The sequence below is a fragment of the Chelmon rostratus genome, chromosome 8 (assembly GCF_017976325.1).
Source record: "Chelmon rostratus isolate fCheRos1 chromosome 8, fCheRos1.pri, whole genome shotgun sequence".
Taxonomy (NCBI): domain Eukaryota; kingdom Metazoa; phylum Chordata; class Actinopteri; order Chaetodontiformes; family Chaetodontidae; genus Chelmon; species Chelmon rostratus.
This window is the reverse complement of record NC_055665.1, coordinates 3,417,927-3,435,562: the sequence shown is the minus strand read 5'-3', so window position 1 is coordinate 3,435,562 and position 17,636 is coordinate 3,417,927. Positions and strand designations below refer to the sequence as shown.

The 17,636-nt window shown below is 45.4% G+C and overlaps 1 protein-coding gene across 3 annotated transcripts in view; it reads right to left on the bottom strand.

Moving 5' to 3' along the window:
• sema6e (sema domain, transmembrane domain (TM), and cytoplasmic domain, (semaphorin) 6E) overlaps positions 1 to 17,636 on the bottom strand; it is a 149,776-nt gene that overhangs the window by 86,443 nt on the left and 45,697 nt on the right. For 2 of the 3 annotated variants that reach the window (XM_041941749.1, XM_041941751.1), the window contains exon 3: positions 1,689 to 1,864. The gene's annotated coding sequence lies outside the window, so the exon portion shown is untranslated. Of the gene's footprint in view, positions 1 to 1,688; positions 1,865 to 13,847; positions 13,979 to 17,636 lie in introns of those variants that run through there. The other variant, XM_041941750.1, reaches the window with a different exon arrangement.

Sequence of the window (17,636 nt, the reverse complement as noted above, 5' to 3'; positions counted from 1 at the left end):
ACAAAGATCTTATTTTCCTATAAAGCATGTGGGCCATGAACAAATGTTCATGCATCCAAAATATGCATCAAACTATGCCTCGCTTGTAGTGGGAAGGACACAGCGCCTGCATTGTCAAGAGAGTGGGTGACAAGATATGAACGCAATGCCACTCAGTCTCTTTCTGCCTCCGCCTCTCTCACATTTTTGGCACGATAATACCTCTATTCAACACGGCGGTCTGATCATGTTTCACGCCTGTGCACCCGCATTGACTGCCGTTCTGTCCCATTTCACACCCTTTGATACATCTTTCTGTCATCAATAATGACAGGCGGAAAACGGCTGTCCACATCGGGGCCCCCGATGCCGCCATGATGCCAGCGATGCAGTTCAACACCTCATTCCTACACACTCGATCGTCTTACCGAACCATCACGTATTGTTTCCCCGCTGTCAGCAGAGGGCAGCGCAAAAGTGGTGGGCTTCCATTCACTTTGAGTGACGCACAATACTCCACAATGGTCCCGTGTTGCACATGTGCACGGCCAGCCAAAAGAGGGATCACAGCACAATAGCGGTGCTTTGAAAGGGGTATGAATAAAGAGATAGCCCAACGTGAGCATTTGTACTGTCAAATCACTGCAAATAAGGGCTCAAGGGGGACAATGCCCCAGCTAGCCCTGGTAAAAACAATGCGTTTTTGTTCCATAAAGCATGTCTGCTTGTTTGTTTGCCTACCTGGGTGTGTGAGGCAGATCTGTGATCGAAAGCACTCGAGAGTCTTTTTGCCACTTTGGAAAAACACTTCAACACCATGACCTCCACAGGCTTACACAATCAGGTATGGGTGTAATAGGGGAAGGCCATTAACTGGCAGGCAGCTTTCTCTCCATAATTGTGGCAAATCTGAGCTTCGTAGGGCGTGAACTTGAAATTGTAGCACACAAATATGTCATTATTTCCTACAGTCGTCTCAACGACTCACAGTATTGAGTGGAATTTCTGCGTCTGAGTGTGTGAACAAAACATGCACATGAAGTTCACATCAACACAAAAATCACTGGTGAAGGTATTAAAATGACTGATACACTAAAATTGCACAAAATACCATATTGGTAACCTACAGTGGCCATAATGATATTTAACAGTGTATACAGAGACCATGTTAAACCTGCAGAGAATTAGCGCCTGAATCTGGACCTCCCTCCAGCTGTACAGAGTTTTATACCGAGCTTTAGCTCATTGTTTGGCTGTCCGGCGCCGAATGTCTTTGGCCACAGCAAGCGCTTCGTGGTGGCTGTTTCAAACCCACTGGGAATTTTGAGTTCGAGTTTTGACCCTTTGAGGTTGCTGTAACTGGCCGGTGTGTTGTGTTTCAGCTGCAGAGAAGCAGACTGAGTTAGCAATGTATGCCTGTGTGTGTGTTCGTGTATATATGCACATACATAAAATATATATTCGTTGACGGTTCTTATTGGTTTTTGTTTGTGCTTTTTTTCCTCCTCAGGGAACATATGGATCATTCCTGGAGTTGCACACTAATAGTATTTTGAGATACTGTATTGATCAAAGTGTTTTTGCATTTCCCAAAACCACAATGAGGTCAAAAAAATCAAACAAACAAAACAAAGAGTTTGAAAAGGTGGCGTGTAAGGTGTGCACAATCCAAAAATAAAAAACAAAAAAGGAATCAAAATTTAACTTACAGACAGGTTTTGTCACCAACGATCCTCCAATCCACCGACTTTAGCTCCTCCCACTTCTGTCAGGAAGTGACCTCAGCAGGGCAGGTCTGAAAATGGGGTGGTTGGTGGGGTGTCAGGGGTTGAAACCCCCTTTGAGGTTCCCCCTCTAAGAACTCTCAGTCTTCACAAAAAACTTCCTGTGAGAGCAAACAGACATGAAAGCATGAGAATGGACAACAACACAAGAGGAACAGCTGCGCTGCACGCATGCTGCTGAAGAACCTCAGGCGTTTGTCTCTTTTGCTTAAACGGGGCCGCTGACCCGCGGAGCCCCAGTGGAGAGGGGGTCTTAGTGTAATCTCCTCAGTCACTCTGCTGTCATAACATCACAGCTAACACAAGCAGGGAGGCCATAAATAGAGCCAGATGTGCTGGGCTAAAGGCCCAAACATGGCGTCGATAGGGAAAGACAGGGAGGAGTACGGCTCTGGGATTTTTCAAACATTAAGTGTACATTTGCTGAAACATATACAAACATGATACCAAAGTGTGCATTCAAGCCTCCATATGCTGACAACAAATATAGACAAGCCAGGAGTTCATGATTATTCAGTTCCCATCTCCAAAACTTCGCCTACGTTCTTTGTGTATATATACACCAAGTGTCACCAGTTGTGCTGCAGACCAAAGGCACCGTGTGGTTTAACCTGCCTACACTGATAGTAAACTGCGTGGACACTTGTTTTCATAACTGACAATATGGAGAAAATACCGTGTATAGGAGCAGGACTAATGTACATCAGGACGTCTGCTGCAAAGGAAAAAGCTCAAAAAAGAAAGAGCATGAAAGCCAGCGTGGTAGAAAGCTATTAGCGGCATGTTTTCGTTTCATTTCTGACACATCTTAACCTAAAACATCTCCAGCCCCAGTCTGAGTTACCCGAGCGTCACCCATGTAAACTGTAGACTCATGTCTGTGCAGCACTGCTCTGTTGTTAGCTCCCCTCACCTCCTGTACCCTCATCCATTAACCAGCCTTCCTATAGAAAAACCACAATCAACACGGATTTTCTGCAACCCAGCTCACCTCTTACGCAGACACACACACATCTACACCCTCCTGCCACACTGATGAGGCGGGGGTGGGTGGCAGTTGTGACCAGAGTGATTCCTCACATCCTATTGCTCTGGATAAAGCATGTCCAGCTCACTGACTCACTCGCACAGCGCAGCAGATGAGCTGCATTGCTTTCCCAATCCCTCCTGAATGAAGCAGCTGACTGCAGCTGCCGTGAGCTCAGCATCGCCGCCGACTCCCACCGCGGCTTCATAAAGCCACCGAAGGCCTGTAAACACTTAACAAGCCCAGCCTTCTGCAAATTAAGCAGAGTGGTGTGACAGCCTTGGCACGCCGGCACATGGTGACTTAACCTGTGTGGTGCAAAGACAGGGGCGGCGCCAAAGTCAGAATGCATGGCTGGTCGGTGGAAAGGTTAGCGCCGCCGTGCCAAATGACACCGCGTCTTAGTCATGGGAAGTGGCCTGGTGGAGTAAAGGGAGTGATGTCAACTCTGAAATTGTATTTGAAGATTACTAGGCTCCATTACACACAACTTCTGACCGCGTACTTTCTCCTTCCCACACATCGGTCACATTGCGGACAGGCCACAGCTGTTTCTCTTGTCAAAAATCATCACCATCAAATGGGCTCTGAGATAAGGTCAAAATCAATATCAGACTGTTAATACGAATGTTTTTTCTTTTTACACTACTGCCTCACTGACGGGTGCAAAATTGAAGCAAAGACCTCCTGGAGTGTCTCAGTAAGGTGTTGAGTCACCAGAGCAGCTGTCATGCTCCTTGCCACAGATTTTATGAACCACAGACTGGAGCGACAAACGCCGCTCTTCCAAAAAAATACTCCTTTATTTGGTGTTTTGATGGTGGTGCTGTCTAATATTTAGGCCTGAAATCTAACATAGGTGTTCATTTAGGTAGAGGTCTGGGGGACTGTGAGACTTGCAGCATATGACTCGCATTATTTCATGCAGATAAAAACATCCAATGATCCCTCATGCTTCACAGCATCTGAATTTGCCGTGCTTCTCTACTCATTTATTTAGGTTTTTCCTTGAAGTTGTCACCTGTCTGCACACGAACGGCTGCAACTAACACGTAAACTAATAAAGAGTCAATATGCTACTAGTTAAAGGTGAATATGTGGACCTCTATATAAGCTATTTTTCATCAAAATTTGCTTGAAACCTTGGATTTTGGACATGATTAGATTCCTCAGAAAGCTGTGAATTATCCTTAACAGCATGTCCTCCAACACAACATGCAGACTGGATAACTAACATGATTAGCGGATTCAGTTACAGAGGACACAGGAGGGCCCTGCGAAAAGTAAAAGCCAAACCACGAGCAAGGAGGTTTTGTTGTTTTCTCCAGCCTGCAAAAAGTAGCTTCCATATTGATTTTAGTGAATGAGATCAGCTGGTGGGATTGTTATGAAGCTCGGTAACTTCAGCTGCTGGGGCTATTAGAAAGGGTGCTCATATAACGCATGGGAGATGAAGGATAATGTTGCCGTGATTGTTTCACTGCCACACTGCGATCATTGTGCCCCAGTGTTAATTTCTAATCTAATTTTCTAGAAATAGTCCCACAGAGAGGCTCCCTTATCCTGCCATAATAGTTTTGAGGTGAGCCCCATTAACCAAACGAGCTTTTCGGAGCACAACATTCCTATTAACGCCACTCATATAATCCCTCATCTCCTTCCAACGTACACTTCCCTGCAGACTGGAGGTTGACCGATAGCAGATTTTTCGGAGGAGCAGGAAAAGCTGATAGTCGATTAATCAGCCAGAATGCATGCGTCACATTTTGTTGTCGGTGCTCAGTTTTCCTACTGTTGAAGTGGACATTAAAGTGGATCAAGTGACACACATGAAGCCCTTTTGTCTCGCTTTACCCGCAGCCCGAAGCAGTTTTAATTCAGCAACAATCAAGTTTTTAGTGTCCAGCATTACACTGCTAATTGTGTTTGTGGATTGCTAATTTTTTCAGAGTTTTGAGGTTCGCCTGCTAACTGTTGTCTCCTCACTGTGGACTGCACTTACTGAGCCAGCGACTTGGTTTGTCTGCTGGTGGAATAAAACAGACTGTTTGTCGAAGCACCACGCCGACATCTCACTTTTCAGATTTTTGCATCTATTCAACCTCCCCTGGGGAATTTTAGCAAAATCCTTCCCTGACCAAATTTACGCTAAAGCCCCGTAAACAGATTCATCCCACACAGACTGACACGCTACATTCCCATCTCCACTCCCACTGCTCTGCATGTTTCCCTGTAGGCCTTGCAGTGCTCACTGGGTCGCGGTAGTGATCAATGGCCCCTGGCTGGAGGCGTCAGGGGGGCCCTGGGCTCCAGGAATGGAGGTATTAATAATGCAAGGTCCAGGCCTGTCATATCCTCCATTAGCAGAGAGGAGGCGGGAGGCCCAACGGCTGATTGATTACTAATTAGATTAATTGCCGTCTTTTAGAAAAGGAGGAGAATGTAATAGACTGGGGGCCTGACAAGTGCGAGGGTAGAGGAGCCAGGCCAGCTGAAAAATATCCACAGAGACTGTTTCAAAAAAAGGACTTTTCAGATTAGGACTGTACGTTCCTCCTCTGAGAGGAGTGCACAATTCAGGAAAGAATAGCCTGCATCCGTGCAATAAACAAGAATTCAATCAAAGTCCAACTGACTACCGATTACTTTAAAAAATGTCTAATAAATTGCTCAATTCTCTGCTGGCCTCGTTCTGCAGTGCAGCTGTGTACAGCAAAAAACAACTCAGCCGCACTGACCGCACTGCTAACCGAAGAAGACACTGTTGTTATTTCCCATTTTCATTTGAGACCATTTCCCCCTCCCCTTCCCACATTTGCCTCGTTAGCCATCCCTATCTGGAAAACATGACATGATAAGGACCACTATTCTCCAGGTTTCATGTAATGTGCGTAATGACCGTGTTGGTGAACACAACCATTTGCTAAAGGGTGTAGAGGTGGGGGGAGATTGAGCTCCATTTAATCTCCCCGCTGTCCTTTGGAGATAAAACTAATAAAAACACACATCAGAGCTGTGGCATTTGAGTCTGAGGGCCAAACCTTTAAAGGTAAAGCTGCTAAATGAATCTGCAGATATATCCATCAACATACTTTCTTCCATACAAAGTGCTGTTAAACTTTAAATGTCTAATATATTAATTATTGTTCTAACTCAGTTTAGACTGAAATTAGTTTGCCAATATTCCAGACTGATGCTTGCCTTTGATTAAAAGGTAATTACCGGCCACTTAGTGTCATTGTTTAACCTCCAACATGATAAATGTGATGCATTTTAGTTTAAGGACATATTTATTGCAGAATTGATCAGGACTAAACTGGCAGTCTGTGGGAAGCTGTTATACTTAAATTTCAATTAACAACATAAGCGTCTCATGGTCAAAAAGTTTTTTGGAGAATTTTCCATTCTGATATCGACATTTTTGAAATACTTTATCAAAACTGGCACTACGCTCAAAAAGGAAAATCATTCAAGGCCTGAATCAACGTCACAGACACAATTATTTCTGTCAAAATCACGTCTTCATGCCCAACACGTGGCGAGGCAGGCATGCATGTTTGAGCCTCTGAGTATGAGACTAATTGGCACATTGGTATGGCCACACTCATTACATACACCCACACTCAACATAAATAGCCTCACACTTCAGAGGGTATAATGCCTTCCAAATAGGGAGCTGCATTATTTGTCTCAGCCTGCCTCTGCACCAGCAGACCACGGCGAGTCGCATCCTGCTCTGCTGGCTCTCGCCATCCTCGGGGGAGAGCAGTCCCAGCATGCATTGGTATGTTTAGCGCAATAAATGTGCTGTCTTCAACTTCTGGAAACAACTGATTTATTTCCAAGAAGCCCGTAAAAAGACCAGATTGGCCCAATTGTAGAAATGACAAGAAAGGCCTATCATGCCGCATTGCAGTCTGTCGTCCATATCCATCTCACAGCTCTGACATAATGATGTCATCAGTAATGGGGGATGGAGTGCTTCGCCAACACAGCGCCTGCTTTTCTGGACCCCTTATCGCATGTCATGAATCATAAGGAGACTGGTCTTTATCAGTACTTTTGACAGTGAGCTGGGTCTTTACGCTTTCTTGTCACAAATGAGTTCTTGAGGGGCCGTCAGGATGAAGTGGAATATTAGACCCATTAATTACTCCGCTCTTCCATCCTGCTGGGAGGCAGCTCTGAGTCAGTCCCTCACATCTGACAAAGTTCGTATCTGCTCGACTCTACTGCTGTAGCAATAACTGTCTAAAGATGGAGTTTTGTTGGACTGCCAAGACCGGAATCTGTTGGCACGTCATCCCGAAGGACAATGAAGCCAAGACATTCATCCAGCATTCAGAAGCTGTCAAGAGCTGTCATTGGCCTTTAGATGTCTTCAAGACTGTGACCAGAAAGACAAAAAGGTTGTGAAGAAAGCACAATAGCATCGAACTTGGAGAATCAGGCTAAAACTGATGTTGCCTGCATTTCCAACGTGGTCTAAAGACCCGCGAAGATTAGGCAAATCAGTCCTCTGACATATGAAGCAACAGCTGTTTTTAACACTCCATTTCTGCGTACTATTACACAACAATAAGGTCTGGACTCCATCTGTCAATGCTTTCTTCTGTAACTCCACGTTGTCACACAACGAACAGATGATTGACTGGGTTCTGCCTGCAGATTCTTAAAAATAATGCCTCAATAAAAATGCTGTGAGACCAATCAGGACTCTTCTGTGCTGCAAGCCCCACCCCAAAGGTTCTACCCAATGAGGAGGGACTTCTTGGGGGAAAATAATATCCATTGAAACTTAATCCAGACACTGTTACTAGTGGTGGAAATGCACTGAGTTCCTCATCGCTGGGCAAAGTTCCCGCGGCTTTAGACTCACATGTGCAGCTTGTGACACAGTAACTGATGAAGGTTGTTTGTGTTTGACACTGCGAGGTTTGGCTTGCTGTAAAATATGAACTTCAACACTATTGTCGCAGAGAGACTTTGAAGCAGGTGAAATAAAGCAGCAAAGAAGCCTGCAGATTTCACCCAAATGTTTGCCAGTGGGTTAAGAACACATAACCACAAATAGAGATGGCATCAATTAATGCACTCTGATCTGTCCAGGCTGCAATTAGATTGTAATTCCAATACAGACAAACTGCTAACACAAGGCAAGCTCTTCCTCATCAATTCTATAAAACTTTCTGTCTTTCTGTTTTCACTTCTGTCTGTGAAGGTCTGTACCTGCTTTCCTTCCTTTCTCCTTCCCTAAGCCCTCGGCCACATCCTACCCCCTCCTCTCAGCCGGTGGCTCACTGCAGTGACGACATGCTGTGCTAATTGAAAGCGACCCTGACTCGTCCTTTTTCCAAACCGCTCGGACTGATGCCCCGTCGGTTTCCCCTCCGCCAGCGGTTGACAACTGGCCTTTCGGCTGAGGCGCTCTGCGGCGCGAACTCCGGCCTCGCGGTGTCGGCCTCTCCCCTCTCTCTCTCTCTGCAAACACAAGGCCAGGTCCAAAGCCACAAAGAGTGGGAGGAAACTGCAGCCTTGCACCTTTTCTTTCTGCAGTATGATTCCTGAGTGCAGCAGGAATAATTCAGGTGGAGGAAGGGGGTCCTCAAGGGGTTCAAAAACTTTCCAAAGCTTTTCATTTGGTTGCTTCATGCAAGTATAACTGATGCATAATATTGTTTACACAATAAAGGGAGGTCTACAAGTTGAAACTCAGTGAAGATGCAAACATTCCACGCTGTCTTCCCTTGAACGCTCCTTGCAAACTCTGAAGGACAAAAGCACAAATACTAACCTAATAGATGAGCAACAGCGGCAGCACAGACAACACGATTAGATTCCCCTCATACTTAATTCCTTTATCAAAAAGCAGTGATATTCCACTAAAACAAAACGCTTGTACCTGCAGTGTTTCAATAGAGGTGGGCCGCTCTTATCACCCTCACTGAGTTGGACCGGGGCCCATTATGTAATAGCCTCGCAGCGCGCTCATAAATCACCTGAAGAGGCTGTATGCCACATGCACTGACACTCCCAATCTGCCAACCTGTGTCTTTATTAAAGAGCACATTATACTGAAAGACTCGTTTTTTTTCCCCTCACCTCAACTTAAATTTATGCAAACGCGAGGATACAAATACTTTCCTCTGCAGGCACAAATACATTTCTCTGAGTGTGTGTGTGTGTTTGTGTGTGTGTGTATGAGTGAGATGTGGACAGACTGGCATTGTTTTTATATCTTGTCACCCTCCTGCTTCACAATTACAGCAATTGTCTACCTCCCACTGTGAGAGACACATAAATATAAATGTGTATTCATATCTGATTTGCCTTGGTGAATCTCTTAGATGCTATTGGCCAAATAGTTCACAAAGCAGTTGTTTCTCTGTGTGTGTGTGTGTGCGCGCGCTCTGCTTTGTTGATATATTTGTGCTTTCTCTCTCCGTCCTTCACGTCACTTTGACAGCTAAATTGGAAAATGTCAAAAGTAAACGTCACGTGAGCTGACACAGGAACAGCAGAGCCGTGAGATGCGGCACCTCTATGGGCTCCATATGTTGACAGAGAGGAAACGCTCTGCCTTTCAGTTTGCTCGTATCAAGACTTCCTTGAGTGCTCGGTTTCTGCGTTTAGCACACAATCGGTTTCACATGTGGCGAATTACACAAGACGTAAAGGTGCTCTTGGAGATAATTAACACCTTGAGAAGTGTTTCCTTCAGTGTCTCAAAAGGGGAAATAGTTGAATTTCCCTCCACTGTCAACAACAACTGTGGAGGAGCAACAGAAAGCCCTCCAGAAGCTGTCCAGCCCTCAGCAAACTTAACATAGATCATTAAGGTGAACTCAAAAAAAACAAACGTCTGCAGATTTCAGATGATAGTTTTAAACACACCAACAATAAAAACAGCTTGTGAGTGTTCTGGTCTCAGTCTTTGTAGGTACATACTTTACACTTAGGCTGAATTTATTTATTGGTTGCAGCTCTGTCTGTTCTGCAGCTCTGGTTGTTTTCCTCACATCTAAAGAAAATATGACACTCCGCCCCAGTAGCTCACCTGGTAGAGAGCGTGCACTGAGTACTAATGCTGAATCCTTATCGGCACGGCCCAAGTTTGATCCCTTCGCTGCATGCCATCCCCTCTCTCTCCCCTTTCCTGTCTCTCTTCAGCTGTCACCATCCAATAAATAATATATAAATAAACACACCACTACTTTGTGCTATAGAACCAATCAGAAGACAAATTACAGATGTCAGGTTATATTTTCTCGATCGGTCTTTGAAGCTACAAGGTCAATCCTTCCATGTTTTGTTCCTATTAGATTTAATTAATGTCTTCCGTAATCACAGTGTTATTGTCGCATTGGTGGTTCAGTGGTGGAAGTCTCGCCTGCCGCAGTGTTATTGTTAGCGCACCACCGCTCATCAACTCCTGCAAGGTTTTTTGTAACCTTACACAAAAGATTTGACATTTGCTTATGATAGACTCAAGTGAGGAACAAACCCTCTTGAAGGAACTCAAGATGTCAAATATCTGCCTGCTCTCTGAGTTACACGACTATTTGTGCCAACTAAATGCGACTAAAAATTCTGCAGGCTGCCATAGCGCTCGCAACCAAAATCATGCAAATCATGAACAGGAACAGCACTAAATCCCTCTCTCCCACTCAGTTCTTGCAAACAGACGTACCCCTCAGTAAACACCGGCAGCAGAACACATCCTGCAAAGAAAGCCTCGCTGCTGAGAGACGGAAATGTAAACAACGCAAACTCTCAGGAAAGAAGTTGTTATACTCTTGAAATAAAACACTGAGGATGGGGATTTAACAAATGCACGAGTCAGGTCTGTTTGTTGGAGGTTTTTCTCCTCCAGACTCCTGTGGCTGTAATCTGACCAGTGGCAGCAGTCCAAGACAATCTCAGAGGAGCGTCCTCACCCTCAGAGCTGCTGATGCAGATCTCTCCGGCCACGTTCACACTGAGGCTAAAGGTGTCCAATTCTTTTTTTCCTCCAAACTTTACTTGAATCAGATGTTTTCTAATCAGTGTGAACTGCAAGAAGCTACGTGGAATTACATTTTTAAATTAAAAGGGGATCGTGAGAATAAATGGCACCAAACTGGATCTTGAGGCACACAGCTTACACACTACTACTACTCAAGTTTGCATAAAAGAAAGTTGGCACGACTGTAACTCGTGCCAATTAGCCGAGGCAGCTGTCGCGGCACAACCAGTGCTGGAACGGAAGACGACAAGATCCAACAGGAGACAGAAAGCAAGAGAAGCAGCTTGGCTGGTATCTGAGCTGGTGCCTCAATTCAACCAGTACTTAAACAGAAAATGACCTGCACACATTAAAACTTTTAACTTGTATTCTTTGCTAACTTAACATTTATTGAACTGCTGTCATTGTTTCTTGCATGTGTCTCTTTGTCCTCTCTGGACAAAGATGTGACTAATGATTAAATAAAGTTATTTAAAACTTCTTCTCAATGTACAGAACATCTTTTGATTGCCCCAAGGCTGTCTGCATAATAAAATGTTGTAGTTACGACCTCTACACAGTGCAGGATCTTCTCTTGTCCTTTTCTTTCAGAGTAATTTATGGACGCACGTGTTCCTCAAAATGTTCATGCAGGTGTGCAGAAGAACAACTGTTGCTGTAATATTGAAATGCGCCTTAAACAAAACAGATCTTTTGTTATTGCAGCTCTGCGTATGCGTGCCTTCTTTACGTCACTGGAGATGATATCTGCAGCAGGCTTAGTTTGCATACCCGAGTACAGCAGATACGATCACTGACTCAACCAGATATGAGGAGTAATCGTGTATCAATCACGATGCCGACCACATGACCTCGAACACATTGGCTTCAGCCTCTACCTAAACCGTTCGCTCTCACCTGTCCCTGCATCACACTTCCTGTCACAGAAACTGGCCAGCTGAGGATGAGCGGAGGCAGAGTGAGGAAGCTGGGCTCCCGCTGCACACATTCTGTATCTTGACAATACAGATCAAACAAAGTCTCGCAGCAGTCGAGGCTGAGCCACCGTTTGTTATCTTGTCTGATGTGGAACGCGCGACACGCATGGAGGAGGAGAGCGAGGCAGACAGGTAATCCAGGATTACAGCGCCGACATGTCATTTCCATGGACGTGTTATTCCTGCTCAATCGTCTTTTGTGTGAAACGTAGGGTGCAACCCCATCTGTCTGCTCCAAACTCTCTGGCACCCATCAATGGCGCGCCGTGGACCAGCATACACGGCGAGATAATGAGCTCCCGTTGCCTTGTCAACGCTAACCCCCCCCCCCAACAGCCGCACTCTTAAACTACCGTTTGCCCATTTCCAGGTGTGTAGAGCTCTTCAGTAAACAAGGCATCTCGGTGGTGGATGAGCTTTCATATTGCCTTAAAATCCCTCCAACGGGCGACCACAGGCGACAATCCGGCCACAAGTCGTTTGTAGAATGATGCCGTTTCTCATTTTTAACAAGATACTTAATACATCTTTAAAGGTTAATGAGATAGAGGTCAAAGTTCACGTGTAAGAGGCCGGTAATAACTGCAGCGAGAGTTAATGTCCGAAGCGACGGCTGCATAGAAAGATGGACGACATGACATCTCGATTGTCCCGGGGGGTCTGGCTCTAGTTCATAAACCCGGCCGTCTCCACGTTAGCGGGTGGGACACAGGCCAAACTAAAAAAAAAATCAAAGAACGCATCAAATAAATTTTGCCTGGAGATGCTTTCTGTCATTTCAAGCAGATCTTACCATGCTTATGCATGTTCACTTTTCTGATATGCTTGGTTTAAATGAGTTATTTGATGCTATAAAAAGTTGATGTGATGATTTGACAGCTGTCTGACCAGCGGTCGAGTCTGGGTCCTTGATACCACAACTCCCGGTCACTACTGTGCAGTGACAGCACCAGCCTGAAGATGGCAGCGCCCGAGTCCACTTTGTTTTGGCTTCATTTTTGATCAGTGGGAGTCTGAAGCACCACAGACGCACGTGGCCTTATTGACTCACTGAAGCCACTTAATGCTACGAAAACTTTGGAATAAAGTTGTATTTCACAGTTGAGGAATGTTTTCAGTTCTTCCGTCAGCTCGGCCGTTTCATCTCCTTGAAAATTATTAAAGTCATGGACGCTGTAATGACAGAAAAGGAAGTGGAGCTCTGGTGTTTTAATACTTTTTTAAATTTCTTTCCTGTTTAATATGTGGTTCAGTTCCTTTAAAATGCTTCTCCCTCAGTAACTTCCCCATCTTTCCTCCTGTCCTCAGTCCTCTTCTCTCAGCATATAGAGCATGTGCTCATTTGTGTAACAAACGTGCTGCCATTCAGGCCAAGACTATCACAAAAAAGGAGATTTCCATCTCAAAGACCATCCTGGTTGAATAAAGTTCAGGGTAATCCGCCACCTGTATACGTCACGCCTCAGCAACGACCTCAGCGCAGCAGCTTCAGACTGTCTGAAACTAAAATATCTGTTTCTGTTAACTCTAGTGTACAAAAGTAATCTGTGTAAAGTCAGGTGTGTTGATTATAATCCGCCAACGTTTAATAAAAGATGTTTAAGTGACTGCGTCTCCAGACTGTGCACGTCTTGTTCAAGATGACAACCTCGTTCTGATGATGACTTTATTCTTATTTACTTCACATTGCTTTGATTGTGTTAAGAGTTAAAACTTGAAATGAAGTCTGTTAAAATGAAGAAGACTACTTTTAGGTCAGTTTATATATGTATTTTCTAATTATTTTCTTCTTTATTGTATTGTATTCGCTCTTCACAGCGCATTAACAGTGACTGTTTTCTGGTTATTTCTGTTGTTTTTTATGTCCATATACCTCCTTGAGGGTCACAGTGGAAAGAAGAAAAGTCTACAGTAGGTCTATTAGTCCATGGTGGCACTTTTCAGATTGTAATCAAGGGTGTTTTTAAAAGATCTACAATGAGAGACAAAAGTTTGACACTTCAGGTAATGTCAAAGGTTAAGGTGGCTCAGAAGCTCATAGACTTAGAAGACAGAAATGGTAAATAATTACTTACTCGATGCACCATTTCCAGCGTTCCACGTGTGGTGAAGGCGCAAAAGTGTTTTTTTTATTCCCAAAGTTAATCCACATTAGGCGGTTTTCCTCTCTGGTTTGAGTTTGAAGCGCCTCACTCGATCACTCGTCAACAAATGCGGCCGGTTTGAGGAAGAGTCGGGGCCACATTCCACATGTTACATCTACATGTGCGTCGTGACTTTTCCTGTAGGGCGGCATTCTCTCCCCCCACCTGCGTGTCACTGTGGTGTAACACAGGAGTGCTACACACACACACAATGTTTGCCGTGAAGAGGCAACTACTTTCAACTCAAACACCAGTCAACGTCAGTATCTGCTTTGTTCACCAGCTCGCTAAGAAATGGCGCCAGTGTCCCCTTCATCTACAGCTCAACATTTCACTGCACCAGTCCATTCCGCACCCACACTCCAATCTCTCGCAGATAAGAGCAGCGCCGCCTCAGCTCAAGTCTTCAAACGATCGTCGCCTATATAATTCCGACTGCTTTGTTGATAAAAGGTAAATTCAACAATCGGGCTTCTCTCTCAGGATTTGCTCCAGAACCACTTTTCCCTGTAAACACGCCATAGCATATTCAGTGTTATTTTACAGTAATCGCAGGAGAGGAGTTCTGGCACAGCGTTTAGACGAGCTAATGTTTCTCTCCCCCTCTGCCCTCCCTCCCGACTGACTCTTTATTTCTGTTTGAACAAAAAAAAAAAAAGATGTTTCCTTTACAAAAGCAGCTGCTAAAACAAAGACGCAAAGAGAGAAACACAGCAGTGGCTGATGTATACCAAACACATTTTCTTCTCTGCGGAGCTCAGTCAAAGGCAGAAAAGCTAACCTCTCACCTGGTTTTCTAAGAGAAGCTCAAAAAAAGCTATTTTTCCCAAGTCCACGCGGTGAAAATCAGATTCCGAATCAATATGAATCCAAATTGGCGCGCGTCCAGCGAGAGAAGGCGAGCTGTTCAAAGGAGAGCATGGAGATATAGGCTGGAGGAGAAAACGTTCGGTATCAAAGGGCAACAACTTCGGCTTCACGGGCGCTTTAACTCGGCACATGTGCATGTCAGGAGCCTTATTCCAAAACCTCTGCTTCACTTTGTCCAAACTCCAGTCTGAATCATGACATCAGCGTTGACAAACTGTAAACACTGGGCGGTAAATTCATAATGCCAATCAAAGCACGCATTTTCAACTCCCAGAGCCCTCCGCCAGCTGCGTGAGTCATACGAGTGAAATGAAAAGACGGGCCGACCCTTCATGTTTCTTTGGAGGGTTTGTTCATTAATGACTGAGGCCCGGCCCTGTGTCAACATGCTGGCTGGTGGCGGCGAAGGCTAGCACGGACATGAGGTGGTGCTAACACCCGCCGCCGTGTCGTGGCCTGGCACGGGCCTGCGCTTTGGAAGGGAGACTCATGGAAATCAGCGGGGCTTGGCCCAGCTTCACTCCTGCCTCGGTCTGCTAATGGCTTTCCAAGTTTGGGGCTGCCATTTGTCAGCCTGACTGATGTCTGAGCCATGAGGATCAATCTCTTTCCATCATCCATCTCTCCACCATCAGAGGAAAGTACCGCGCTCTGGGGTGCTGGGCCAGAGCGCCACGGATGTGCTTCCGGAATCAAACTCCACAAATGACAAAACACTTGGGCTTTAAACTTGCAGGTAGGATTGGACGGGAGCTGAGTACTGCGAGGATAAAGGAACACATGGACTGCAGGACTGAAGCGACAAAACGAAAAGGAAAAACTTGGCACTCTCATTTTGTACATAATAGAAGAGAATCAGACACGGCCAAAAACCACAGAAAGCAAGACGAGCCGTTGAGATAGGCTGTTCCTGTTCCTGGAACGCTTTCAGTGGTCTATGAAAAACCAGGGGTCCGACTCTCCTCTCTCACTACATTAAGTGATTCTTATTGAAGTCTTGCAAACAGGATCCAAACAGGAAACATTAAGTCTCTGGAGGAAAGAGAGAAAGTGAGCGATTCTGCTTACGTGAGAGACAGAAAAGGGCGAGTGAATATAAAGCAGGGGGGGGAGTGGAGATGGAAGAAGGAATAAAACATAGTTGGGGAGCAACAGTGTGAAGGGAACAGCTGAAAGAGGTTGCAGGGCCCCAGGTGAGCCCTGCGGTGGGTCATTTCACAGCCCTGTAGGCTGACTAACACTGACAGGTCAGCTGGAAGACTCGCTGCCAAGAGAAACCCTCGACGGAAAGAACAGGACACGGGGCTGCGCCTCGACACACACACACACACAGATAAACACAACACATGCAAACACACACACCTCTCTGCCTCCACCACAAAATAATTTCCTTTTCAATCTGCCACGCAGTAACCGAGCCACTGTTTATTGACCTTTACCATGACGCTTTTCACCAGGCAATCGCTCCTTTGGCTCAGGGCACAGAAATATAGCTCCGACTGCTCGGCTCGGCGCCGCAAATCCACCGCCGAGCAGCTGGCTTTCCTGCATCCGCAGCTCGGGCTCCACGTCAGGATGTGCCTGGGGGAGGGAGCGCCTCTCTGACAGCCACGATGATTGGATCATCAGAGCAGACAACTTGATGTTATAACCGTCATTAGAGCAGTAACAAATCAATTAAAGGGAAGCGCGGCACTGAAGGCCTGCGTGCACACGAGTGCCTGAGAGGCGTGCGTCTACAAAGGCTGTCCTGAAAACACAACACCTGATCGTAGTCCTGGACTGGATCCCCTTTTTGGCTGTGAAGCATTAAACTTAATGCCACTATGCAAAGGCCTCGAAAGTAAAAGTACACCAAGAAGGCCCAGTTTGACCTGCTTCATGACCAAACATAGGCTGCCTCTCTTGCACACTTCTATTTATAAGTCTATTACTAGTTTTTTGGCCGCTGACTTCCATCAAATTCAAGATACGAGCTCGGTTCCCAGGATATTTAGTTGCATCCACTCCCAGAACGAATGCAGGTTTCGGAAAGAAAGCTTTTATGTTCACAACTCCTTAAAACTACAGTTTTTATACCGTTAGATAACTTTAAATTGCAGATTACAAATGTTTTATTCAGTGCATCATTTGTTGCCCTGCCACTCTCTGGTTAGACCATGCGATGTAATTTAAATGCTGTTGTACGGGTTTGATGTGGTCTATATCACAGAGTTTATATTTCTAAATCCAAAAAGAGTGCATTTAAAATTATACACACAAGGAAGCAAATCGTCAAGTTTGAGAAGCTGATTCCATTAAATTGATCACCGAAATGTTTGAAACAATTAGTCAAATAATCTGTTCCGACATCCTGATCTCAGCAGTCTATCCTGGTGAAATTAAGTGAAAACCCATTAAAAACTCCAACATCTCACACAAACTGACACAGGGAGCAACTTTCCCTGTCAATGGTTCAATTCTTTGGAGACTTTCACATTTGCTGTTTGTTTCAAGGAGATTTGGATGCTCTCCATACTTCCCAGGGATGAGAATTGGAGGCGGCGAGGCGGTTGCGGTGGATCCGTCGAGGTGGCAACCTTCCGCCGCCGAGCGAATGCCTGTGACAGCGCAAGTCCTATTTGGCTGATGAGCAGCGGGAAAGCAGGTGGGCAGGCTGAGGCTTATCTGCCAAAGCAGCCGGGGTTACACCACACCTCCCGCCGCAAGAACTGCCACGACTCGACGACCACACGCAGAGAGAATGAGAGGGTAGCAACAGGAAGGGAGAGACGGGAGAACAGAGAGGTGGAGATACGGCGGGTTCTGGGAGGAGATCAGCAACTAACACAAAAAAAAAAAAAACAGGAG